The sequence below is a fragment of the Nematostella vectensis genome, chromosome 13, assembly GCF_932526225.1.
Source record: "Nematostella vectensis chromosome 13, jaNemVect1.1, whole genome shotgun sequence".
NCBI lineage: Eukaryota > Metazoa > Cnidaria > Anthozoa > Actiniaria > Edwardsiidae > Nematostella > Nematostella vectensis.
Window position 1 is genome coordinate 6,763,682 of NC_064046.1, and position 13,120 is coordinate 6,776,801.

The 13,120-nt window shown below is 39.9% G+C and overlaps 1 long non-coding RNA gene across 1 annotated transcript; it reads right to left on the bottom strand.

Moving 5' to 3' along the window:
• Positions 1–3,922: 3,922 nt before the first annotated feature.
• On the bottom strand, positions 3,923–5,743 carry LOC116609433. Its single transcript, XR_004292947.2, has 2 exons — positions 5,446–5,743; positions 3,923–4,561 (listed from the first exon to the last, which is right to left on the bottom strand). It is a non-coding gene; the product is annotated as an uncharacterized LOC116609433 (long non-coding RNA).
• Positions 5,744–13,120: the final 7,377 nt, after the last annotated feature.

A 13,120-nucleotide genomic window follows, 5' to 3' on the forward strand; every position in this document is an offset into this window, starting at 1 on the left:
AGCCCCTAGCTACAAGATCAAACTGCAGGTCACATCCACCACAAGCCTAGAGATTAGAGAGAACAACCTAAGCCAAAAAAATAGACTGATTAAGGTGCAAGGGCTTAAATTCGGCGAGGTTGGCATCCCACTGACAGACCAAAAGATAGAGTACTACGACACTGCCATATCACCATAAGTTTAACAGCCTAACAGAATGGACCGTTTTGTATGTTCAACTAAGCACGGACAACTATGGGTCGCTCACTGTGGTACAGTTCTCAAACGTTAGAAACGCGACCTTCGCTACGGAAATCGGTAAGTTCGAACTAAACGACACCGGCTTTAACTTCACACAGACACTATCAAACGTGACAATTAAACTACGAACTTTTGAGGAGTTCACTTTTAAACAAGGCTTGCAAGGCCCTAAGGGTGAGCGAGGGCCGCCAGGAGCGTCTGGAGCCCCTGGTGCGAGGGGAGACAGGGGTGACGACAGTTGGCTGAGGTTCCAAAGCGCTAAGACCAGCATGACGGCGCTAAATACAAGTGTGGGGAATGGGGAGCTAATTACTTACAACCCAACGGATCCGACCTTTGGGACGCTCCTCTTCGTCGACACAGCTCAAGGACTCCTCTGGGGTATGGCACGACTACAGACACTCTTTCAATGGGGTTATACCCAATAATCTACAGCCTGACCAAGAGAATAGCCTTCGAGCTTGGGGCAGTAGGGAAAGACGTAATATTCAACATCGTAGAAAACAGCGTCGGCAGTGCCAACGTCAGAGTGACTGACGTTGACGTTGTCCAGTTACCACGCTAGTCTACAGGGGCAAAAGGGTGATAAGGGTGATAACGGCGACAAAGGCGACCAGGGCATACAAGGGCGACGAAGGGGACAAATTAGACCAGGGCGCACAGGGAGTAAAAGGTGATCCACTAACGTACGGCGATCTAACACCCCAACAAATCGACGCCCTCAGACCCGGGCAAACATCATATATAACACACAATGCGCTGTGTTTCCTAAACAACCAGGGCCTTTGGAACTCAACGTCGAGCAAGCTGAAGATAGTCGCTGGGTCTTACGTGTTGGACGGGCTATACCCTAAGCATAAAAGTCATTACCTAGTAGACGACGTTCAAAATGGAGCACAAGAAACAATAGCCATCTCTCTACCTATCGACAACACTACCGGACTGACAGCATCTAGAGGCTACACCACTCGAATCGAGTGCTACTGCATAGACCCAAATGCGATGCTTACAATGGGTACCATCAACATCCAAACTGACGGGTGGGGCTTCCGTGGGGATAGCATTAAGAGAGGCGCCATAGATGGGAAGCCAGGCTACCGATTCACTGAGGCTGCAATCGACACAGGTAACTCCATAGGTACTATCACTTTCGCCGTCTCACATAACTCACCAAGCCCCCAAAAAATCCAAGTGTATGCCTTCGGTATCGAAGGCGAAACGGCGGCGAACTAACAAGTGAGTGAGTCAGTCGCTGACGATATAGGAAACAGTGTCCGTATAGCTTCATACAGGGCGAAGCACATACACCAAGCCCAAATATTACTCGGCAATGATGGTTGGAGAGAGGTAACTGGTTTTTACATCAGCCTAGGATTGAAGAACAGCCGAAACATAATCAAACTAACTGCGAACTTAGCCCTATACTGCACGGAGATCAGTGGTATGTCCACCGACCCGAAGTTCTACTTCGCTTGGAAGCGGAGCGTTGGTGACGTCTCTGATCAATTCATTGGGCAGAACATTCTAGCGTCTAGTAGCTAAGTAGGCGCCTCTTGGGGTGTGATCATGCCGAAAAAACCACCTACACACGAGCACCGGTGTAGTATTTGATAACCCTCAGACACTTTCAGCTGTGAGGTACATGCTTTTCGTATGGGGTGCTAATGGAACCGTCCTACACATTAACACCGAGACGGGTGCTAACCCAGCACTTTTCACCAGCAACGTAATGTGCGAGGGGCTATCCGGTGATGTGGAATACATGTACGATAGCTAAAAACAAGAAATGTACACCGAGATTATCTAACCATATAATATAATGGACAACATGTACGAAGTGCAAGAACGAGAGATGCGGCCAAATCTACCCAACAATCCCAACCGATGAAGACAATGGTAAAAGTTTCAGACTACAACAAATCTGATCTATTAAGAACTCTATTAGCGCGAACCTCGAACACCACCAAAGAGTTAGGAAAAAGTACGCGAAGTCCCGGTCTATTATTAATAAAATAGCTATCGGGTCAGGTTCTCTCTCAGTAGCCCTGTCAGCTGGGGCATTGGGGACTGGGTTGACTAGGGTTGGGATCCCTGTGGCTGTACCTTTAGGAGTTTTGTCAAGTGTTAGTGCTATTGTTTCAACAGTGACGGCATCAGTCTCTAAACGACTATCGAAAAATGTACAGAAACACGCAGATATAGTGATGCTAGCTAAATCTAAATTGAGTTCAATCGATGACCTTATTAGCAAAGCATTGACCGACAACCAAATATCCTCAGACGAATTCAATCTCATTATCAAGGAGGCTGAAAAATATAATGAAATGAGAGTCGATACGGGAAAAGGTATATAAACGATCACCTCAGTTGAGAGAAAAAAAAGCGAGGACCATATCCGAGAACAGATAATGGTAGAAATGAGAGACAAACTAAACAAAACTTTAGCATAAGGCTTTATTAATATATAGATTAAGGCACTACCTAAAAGTGGAGCCAGCAATGTTTTCCCATTCTAAACTAGGGGTATATCCCCATCAACCCCCTCTCCCCCAACCCCAACACAGACCAAACTTCAGGAGGGACATAACAACAGGATACTACACTTTGATTTTGCTTCAGGTATCCCATCTCCCTAAAATCAACCCTATCTAAATGCATAAAAATACATGGCTTATAACTTTTCCTATTATTATAAAATTATTTCCTCCCATTCTCCCCAAGAGAATACCCAGAACAATGACACTATTTGTAATTTTTATTGACATTACTCAGGATAATATTTGCATAAAAGAGGGATTATTTGAACTCTTACGTAGAATTGTACTTGATAGACAACTGATACAGAAAATATATTTATAATTTGCCATATTAAAAGATCTTGCTAAATTTTTAGGCATTCAGTATTACAGCAGATGGTGCTAAGCATAATTTTGGCTACCTTGAAGCAAGGGCTATAAATATGGTGGTATGGACCGAGGTGCTGTGGCTGGATATGGTTGCACTTGGTAATAGACGAAGTGGTTTGATTATGGATTTGTAAAGAGTGCTTAAAAAGATGATATTACAGATGTTTTCATGTCCTTTTTAGTGTTCTTTACAAATCAATTATCAATACTACAGGGCTGTAGCAGGGGGTGGGGCACTGGGGGCACGTTCACCCCCAAAATTGTCAAAAAATTTTAAGGAAATGACCAGTAGGGGCGTGGCTGTGTTCCCCATTGTTTTCTTTATGTTTATGTATTGTGCCCCCCAATAATTCTAGGCCTGCTACGGCTATGCACTATGGGGCCTTAAAGAGTCCAAAATTACATACCCCATAACACCTAGGTTGAAACTTTCAACACCCTAAAATACCTGATCTTTTACACCACCTCATATATAATATATAGATTTAGGCACTGCCTAAAATCGGGGCTAGAAATTAACACCTTTTTGTGTGACTGATAGGGGTAGCTCTAGAGGGGATCTTGGTGTCTCTAGTATCTCTAGTAGTTTTTTTAATGAGATTAAAAATAAGTCAAATTTTACTGCCATGTAATGTTGAATTGTATTGGCCCCTCAAAATGGATCAAGCAGGCACTCATTCAATAATATTAAATATGCAGTATGAAATACTGCATATTTAAATATAAAATACCTGATCTTCAATTCTACACCACCTTATATAACTACAAATCTTAGATAAATCAAATAATCCTTTTAATGTAAACCATCCTTTCTCTTATATCCTGTATAAAATCCATCTTCCATCTAATAACAAACAACCAAATATTTTAAATATTCAAAGCCCTATCCCCTGCCATTATTACATATGAGTCTCTCTTGAATCATGTTCGTGTATAATAAGCAGTCATGTAGAGGGCCAAGCCATTTTAGCAAGTACATAGAAAAATTACAAGAAAAAAACAATATCTACATTTGCTAATAACAGTGTAGCCAGCATTTTGTTATATATGCAAATAGCATTTATTGTTGTTACCTATGTACATGAGAATAATGCAATCAGTTTAGTTAATTTGCAAATATGTTAATTACAGTTGCAGTACGTAACTTTGGAGTTGAAGACCTGGTCTTCAAGCATCAGAAATCATAACATGGTCAATAATTTTGTCGACAGTTAAAGACTTATATTCACACAGACTTTAGGGGAGTATCAACAGAGCAAAAGCATATTATGTTGGCTATAGGGAAAGAATGTGTGTTGATTGAATATAATTATACTAAGCAAGAAAGGAATTTGAAAAACGTTTATTTACATCTGCTTTCATTTCAGCCAGCCTATAATGACGGCTTAGTCCTTGCTTTATTTATCTGAATTCACCTGAGAAAAAATGGTATCCTTGTCATTTCATAGCTACCTGGGGTGGGGGGTTGTTAAAGGGTTTATTTAATGTTTTTTTTCGATTCTGCTATCTCTAAGGGTTAAAAAATTCCTTCTACCCCACCCGATTTGCTATCACTTAGGTGCTGACCACACCCAAGTTGCTCTCCAATCAACAATCACCCCATCTGATTATAGCGGAGTCCCTCCCCCGGGACCAAGATATCCTTTTCATTGCATAGCTATTCCAGCTAAATCATGTAATTACTAAGCACGTAACTTGGCCCTAGGCAAGTGTAGTGATATGTGTTTAAGAATCATTAAGAACTGACTTTGGACCCTGTTGGTCAGGACAATTATTATTATTGTGTATTGTTAAATTATTATTAGTGTATTATTAGTTTGGTCAAGGCTGTAATTCCATGTAAGCGTAAGAACGTTACAATTTAAAATAGAAATTTTAAATGTTTTGGTATCAACCAAAACAGACACAGTAAATCTCAATAAAGATTTTTATTGAGTGATCCAGGCACATTTTCGAACTCTAGAATCTTAAAAATAAGATCAAATCTATAGAGAAAGAAAATTATTTTTAGATGCCTTACTGATTGCGAAATATTAAGCTTGTGGTTAATTGCCGGATATAGTTCTCAATCGATTATTTATCCAATACAACATTTTTTTTGCCGTTTAACTCCTCCTTATCTTAACAATATTAGCCTTTATTTGTAGAAGGAAAAATTTAAGTTTAACTTTTGACAACACAATTGTGTTCACAAATTGGGTGAACAATTTAAGTATGTAGGCTACGGTCAGAAAACGTTTTGTTTTGGTGTAAGTTTTCAGTTTAATTGCCCTATTAAATAATAATATAATAACATTACCTTTTTGCTTTGATTTTGCTTCGTGACGCATTTATGAGAATACAGTGTTGAGTCTGAAGTCCTCTTTTTAGCTGCGAAGAACGAGACGGGCGGATTCACGAACACTCGGGTAGATTTTACTATCGGCACGTACGTCTAATCTTTTCAGTTTCTTCAGTTGAAACGGTTCCTCAAAGACTTGTTTAGCTCTCGACCACAATCAGCCTATTTAAATCCTCTTTTCTCATTAAATACTATTTTCTAGTTAACAGAGGAGGCAAAAAAAAGCGTAAAATAACATTCCCCTTGTGAGACCGAGTGGGCCTGGGAGTTGCACGATTGACTGGATGGATGGATGGATTGTGACACCACAGGGTACCCGCGCGATGACCACAAAAACCAAGTCGCATAGCTATACCATATTTCTATACCTATGGAGCTCCGCTATGATAAGACCCCATATGGGAAGCATATACATATCTGACTTTCTGCGTATCCTGTACATATTCTCGTAAAAATCAACATACTCGACGGCAAATCGTATCCATGGTGAACACCACAATTTCTACACACATTAGCTCCATTGTCATTAACCATATCCTGCCTACCACAACATACCTCGAACCTCGCCGACTTTCCCTTAGTCACGTACTTCGCTATCCTTAGATCACAAAATGGACAGTCGTAATATCCCTCTTCTTCTAATGCCATATGGATCCCTCTATTACAATCCATTCTATATACTAACACAAGAGATTAAACTCTTATACAGCTGTACCGACTATAAACACAAAGCCTGTATCGGCAGCTTCCACACAGTGGGTTCCATCGGCAGTTTCCATTAATTTACTCACCATATAGTAGTCACTAATGTATTCATACACTGTTACCATAATATGGATTCCATTCGACGGGTAAGTAGCATAGAAGTTGGCTAGGTTCTAGCGCATTTTCATGAAAATGCGTTGGAACCGCCAACTCCTATACTACTATTTTTTATTTCAGGATAGTCCCCCTTACAAACTTGATAAGACAGTTTGAAAGCAAAATATAATATCAACTCATCTCTTATTTATTCAAGGATCACATATAAACTCGAGGGTCCCTTTTTCTAAGGGTCCTGAACCCAAATAATTATTTTTTTGTAGATTCTCTAAAGTATACTCAATAAATAAAATATTACTAACAAAAATGAATAGGACTCAACTTTTTAGTATTAAGATCTGATTATATGGCAAAATATAAATATAGTTTTCGGTATCAGTTGTCTATCAAGTTTAACTCTACATAAAGAGCACAAATCCCTCTTTTTATGCAAATAGTTTCCTGGGTACTGACAATAAAAACTACTAATGGTGTCATTGTTCACGGTATTCTCATGGGGGATTGGTAAAGAATAATTTTATAATAATAGAAAAGGTAAATGTAATAAGCCATGCATTTTAGATAGGGCTCATTTTAGGAGTTGGGAAACCTGGAACATAGTCAAAGTGTAGAATCCTGGGTATGTCTCTCGCTAAAAGTCTTTTTAGTGGTTGGGGAGAGGGGGGGGGGGTGTTGGGATGGGGACAATACCCTAGTTTAGAGTGGCAAATAAAGCTGGCTCCGCTTTTAGGCAGTGCCTAAATCTACATATTAAGGAAAAGGTGGAAATCTCTGTCAATATTAAGGTATGAACGGAGGGAAGAAGAATGGATGTTTGTTCAGCAACCACGTTGCAGTTTTTGTTTAAAATTTAAATATTTCTGTTTCTAAATATCCCTAAAATGTTTGGCACAACAATACCCCGCCGGTCGACAAATGCTGACTCCGCTCAGCAAGAGTATGTCATACTAAAAAAAACAATTAATAAAATCAGATATCCCTAATTTTTTTGTGTACACATAGATTCATATGTACTGAAAGGTGTTATAAGAGTAAATACATAGGTATAATGAGTAAATAATAATCCTTTTTTTTGTTGTTGTTGACATAATCCTTTTTTTGTAGTAACATAAATTTGTTGAATTTAGACAAGTCCTTTTTTGTTGAGATCGACCTCCTATGGTTATTTAATTGTCTACGTAGCTAAGTCTTTCTTGGTGTTGCTTGTGGTGGCTCGTAGAGATCGAGAGGGGTCATCAGTGGTGGTCTCGGAGTGGAGAGCAAGCAACCGTGCATGGCTAGTCATCAATGCACCTTAGAACTGCAAGAAATAAGGGTAAAAGAAAAAAAAAAAGGGGGGGGGGGGGTGGAACACAATAAGGGAGAGAATTCTGTTTGCGATTTAAGTCCAGTCGTCGTCTTCGAGGTCGCTGTCCTCATTTCTAATTGAAAAGAAGAGTTCCCGCAGTCGATAGGTGTGTTCGTTGCTATTTATGGCGGGATAGAAGGGCGGGTTCGGAATAGCGTGGGCACTGGTACGATGAATTAGGGCGCGGAGCCGTTGTCTATAGCGGCTTGCGGCACAGCCAGTTGGACTCGTAGCCAATATAGACAGCGGTTGCGGTCTGTGCTTGTATGAGGTGTGTGTCCCAGCATTTTACGTGGACACGCACCGAACAACATGGTAGGACGATCTTTTGTTGGTCATCTTTTGTTGGTCATGATGCGCAGATCATGCACTGCCGGTTTAGAAAGTGCTGCATGCATTCGGCATCCTTACGCTTATTTGAGGCGGGTTTTCGTCGAGGCATCTGTTGAGTCTATTGAAATTGTTAGCATAAGGGGAGGGGAAGGAGAAATGAAATGGTAATAAATTTTGAATCAAGGGTTTCCACTAATTTATAAAATGGCTATGGGTATCCGCAACCAAGTAATAATTTTGTTTTGCTGTCGTGGTAAAAATTTTAAAATGTTTGTACTATTGTTTCAACAATACAGATCTTAGCTCTATGTTGTCAATTCTAAGTAATATTTATTTATTTGTAAAAAGGAGAAGAACGGACTCGTATTTGTAACGTCCCATTATGTAAGAGGCTCAGTTGCTGGTTATGAGGGTCCGTATAGGTCATGTGAACTTTTGTCACCCACCCTCCCCACCCTACAAAGTATAAATTGATCAGTGTGTTCCCCCTTGTCTCTATGGACTCGTATTCGCAACTTATCTATATGTCAGGCGCTCTGTTGCTTGTTATGAGCGTCCGTATAGGTCATGTGTACTTTTGTCACCCACCCTCCCCACCCTACAAAGACTAAATTGATCAGTGTGTTCCCCCTTGTCCCTACGGACTCGTATTCGTAACGTCCCTATATGTCAGGCGTTCAGCTGCTTGTTATGAGCGCCCGTATAGGTCATGTTTACTTTTGTCACGCAGCCTCCGCACCCTACAAAGACTAAATTGATCAGTGTGTTCCCCCTTGTCTCCCACGGACTCGTATTTGTAACGTCCCTATATGTCAGGCGCTCTGTTGCTTGTTATGAGCGTCCGTATAAGTCATGTGTACTTTTGTCATCCACCCTCCCCTCCCACAAAGACTAAATTGATCAGTGTGTTCCACCTTGTCTCCCACGGACTCGTATTCGTAGCGTCCCTATATGTCAGGCGCTCAGTTACTTGTTATGAGTGTCCGTATATGTCATGTGAACTTTTGTCACCCACCCTCCCCTCCCTACAAAGTATAAATTGATCAGTGTATTCCCCCTTGTCTCTACGGACTCGTATTCGTAACGTATCTATATGTCAGGCGCTCAGTTGCTTGTTATGAGCGTCCGTATAGGTCATGTGAACTTTTGTCACCCACCCTCCCCTCCCTACAAAGTAATATATAGATTTAGGCACTGCCTAAAAGCGGAGCCAGCAGTGTTTTTCCACCCTAAAATATGTCCCCATCAACACCCCTCCCCCAACCCCGACAAAGACCAAACTTCAGGAGGGACATAACAGCAGGATACTACACTTTGATTTTGCTTCAGGTATCCCATCTCCCTAAAATCAACCCTATCTAAATGCATAAAAATACATGGCTTATAACTTTTCCTATTATTATAAAATTATTTTCTCCCATTCTCCCCTAGAGAATACCCAAAACAATGACACTATTAGTAATTTTGATTGACATTACTCAGGATACTATTTGCATAAAAAGAGGGATTACTTGAACTTTTACAGATACAGAAAATATATTTATAATTTGCCATATTAAAAGATCTTGCTAAATTGGGCCCTATTTATTTATGTCATGTTTCATTTTTTTAGTATACTTCAGATAATCTACAAAGATTTTTTTTCAGAAAAAGGGACCCTCAAGTTTATGTGCCCCTTGAATAAATAAGAGAAAAGTTGTTATTATATATAGCTTTAAGACTCTCCTGAAAAAAAAACATGACTGAGTTTAGGCATTTAGTATTACAGCAGATGGTGCTAAGCATAATTTTGGCTATCTTGAAGCAAAGGGTAATGTTAGGCTATAAATATGGTGGTATGGACCGAGGTGCTGTGGCTGGATATGGTTGCACTTGGTAATAGACGAAGTGGTTTGATTATGGATTTGTAAAGAGTGCTTAAAAAGATGATATTACAGATGTTTTCATGTCCTTTTTAGTGTTCTTTACAAATCTATTATCATACTACAGGGCCGTAGCAGGGGGTGGGGCACTGGGGGCACGTTCAACCCCAAAATTGTCAAAAATAATAAGGAAATGACCAGTAGGGGCGTAGCTGTGTCCCCCCATTGTTTTCTTAATGTTTATGTATTGTGCCCCCCAATAATTCTAGGCCTGCTACGGCTATGCACTATGGGGTCTTAAAGAGTCCACAATTACATACCCCCTAACACCTAGGTTGAAACTTTCAACACCCTAAAATACCTGATCTTTTACACCACCTCATATATAATATATAGATTTAGGCACTGCCTAAAAGCGGGGCCAGAAATTAACACCTTTTTGTGTGACTGATAGGGGTAGCTCTAGAGGGGATCTTGGTGTCTCTAGTATCTCTAGTAGTTTTTTTAATGAGATTAAAAATAAGTCAAATTTTACTGCCATGTAATGTTGAATTGTATTGGCCCCTCAAAATGGATCAAGCAGGCACTCATTCAATAATATTAAATATGCATATGAAAGTTAACAATATACTGAAACTTGGTGTGAAAAAGGCTGTCAAAGTTCAAAGTGTCTTAGTTGACGAGAATGTTTTTTCAAGAGTCTAATGGTAAATTCTTATTTCCCTTTATAGAAGTTCCACTATGTTTATATTTATCAAAACACCATTTTAACAAGCTTTGACCTTGTGAAGAATATATCATGGATTTAACAGCATTCCAAAGATTTAGATGCCATACTGTAGTTCAGGGGCGGATCTAGTTTTTGCCAAGGGGGGGGGGATTTCGCCAAAAAAATGTGTCATTATTTTACCTTCGTAACGATTTTGGAATGAAAAGATACACTGAAAACAATAAAAAAAGAAAGCCCAAGGGGAGGTTTAAACCCCTAACCCCCCCTCCCCCCATAGACCCACTACTGTAGTTTTCATGTACCACAACTGATTATTCAGAAGAATGTGTTGAAACGAAACTCCACAAATATACCTTCTGTCATGCATTACATGGTGCACCCACCCATTGGCCTGTTGCTTTTAGAAACCCTGGATCCACCCATACTGGCTACTAAAAAATGAATGCAATGGAGGCAAATCCTAAATTATTACTGAAAGTGATTAATTCAAATTTCTAATTTCAAACCAAACCATGTTCATTGACCTATGTTAGGGTTAGAGAGAAATAAGTATAACAAAAAGTCAATGAGGAGAAGAAAAAGGGAGAAATGAATGACTCTATTTGACAAAATGTGACTCTACTTTAAAAGATATATAACAATGATGCAAAAATAGCTTAAATGAGCACATTCCTAACATTTTCCCTTTCTCTTTACCTACAGGTTTGATATAAAACTGTTTTCTTTACAGATTTATTATTGAAAAGTACCTTGCTCCCAGGTGGGAGGTGGGGGGGGACTTTGAGAAACGGGAGTTTGAGAGACGGGGGTGCTCGACAGCATAATCAATTTTAACCCTAAGGGATAGCACTAAGGGCATGGTCAACAAAAATTCTTACCCTTAAGAGATAGCACATTGGGTGTGGTCAGAGATATTTTTAACCCTTAGAGATAGCATTAAAAAAACAACGCTGGTTTTAATTTGCTGACGGATCCTATATTGTTATGTTACCGACAATAAAGCCGAAAGTATTAACTGACCGAGCACCCCCGTCTATGTTTCTGGAGAGTCCCTCACCCCCCCCCCGACCTTGGCTAAAAAAAAAAAACCCTTCCCTTGATAGAAGTTTCATTAATGTACACTTGAATCAAAGCTACATTCTGACCAGCTTTGCCCTTGCAAAAGAAACAAATGATGGATGCAACAGCATTCCAAAGATAGAATGATATAGTTAGATACACTTCAGGTGACATATGACTATTTATATATCACTTATTACTGGTGATACTCCATCACCAAGGGGATTTAAATTCACAAACATACCTCCAGTCATGCATTAGACATTGGTGCACCCACCCTGTAGGATGGTGGCCTGCTTTTTTTATAGAAACCATGGATCCACATATGCTAATGCTAATCCAAAATTAAATGCAAGGAGGAGAACAAATTGATTGAAAATGTCTAATTTCAAACCTTTTACCTATTTTAAATTTATTAAAGGGGGCAGAAAGGAAACAGATCAATAGTCACAAGAGAGAGAGAGAGAGAGAGAGAGAGAGACAGAGAGAGACAGAGAGAGAGAGAGAGAGAGAGAGAGAGAGAGAGAGAGAGAGAGAGAGAGAGAGAGAGAGAGAGAGAGAGACAGAGAGACAGTTAGACAGAGAGACAGAGAGACAGAGAGACAGAGAGACAGAGAGACAGAGAGACAGAGAGAGAAAAGGAAGAAATTGGACTATAGCTTTGATAAAAAACTCATCAGTAATGCAACAACTTGGTTGAGCACTCTCATAACATTTCCCCTTTCCCCATTATCTTTAGGTTGATAGAAAAAATGTTTTCAGATTTATCATTGAGGGCAAGTGCTTTAAAAAAGCCTATTTCGCATTTACTGCTGTATCAAAGTAAGAAATCTCCTACTTTATTATCTTTAAGACATTTGCCTATTCTCATGACTCCCCTTCATCGTCAATCTGTATCTTGGTTGGTTTTACCTAAATAAAAGTGAAAACAATTATAAGTATTTTTTTCTTTCAAAACAACATTTAAATAAATAAACACAATAGATAGTTATGCAAGATGCAGACAATATAAGCTAAGCAAAAAGAATATAGGTAATAGCGGAGCCAGCGCGGCCGTAGGCTGCGCGCGGAGCTCCATAGGTATACAAATATGGTATAGCTATGCGACTTGGTTTTTGTGGTCATCACGCGGGTACCCTGTGTGTCACAATCCATCCATCCATCCATCCATCCAGTCATCGTGCAACTCCCAGGCCCACTCGGTCTCACAAGAAGAATGTGTTTTTTTGCCTCCTATCTTAACTAGAAAATAGTATTTAATGAGAAAGATGAGGATTTAAATAGGCTGATTGTGGTCGAGGGCTAAACAAGTCTTTGAGGAACCGTTTCGTGTGAAGAAACTGATAATATTAGACGTACGAGTCGATAGTAAAATCTACCCGAGTGTTCGTGAATCCGCCCGTCTCGTTCTTCTTCAATTGTAAACAGCAGCTAAAAAGAGGACTTCAGACTCAACACTGTATTCTCATTAATGCGTCA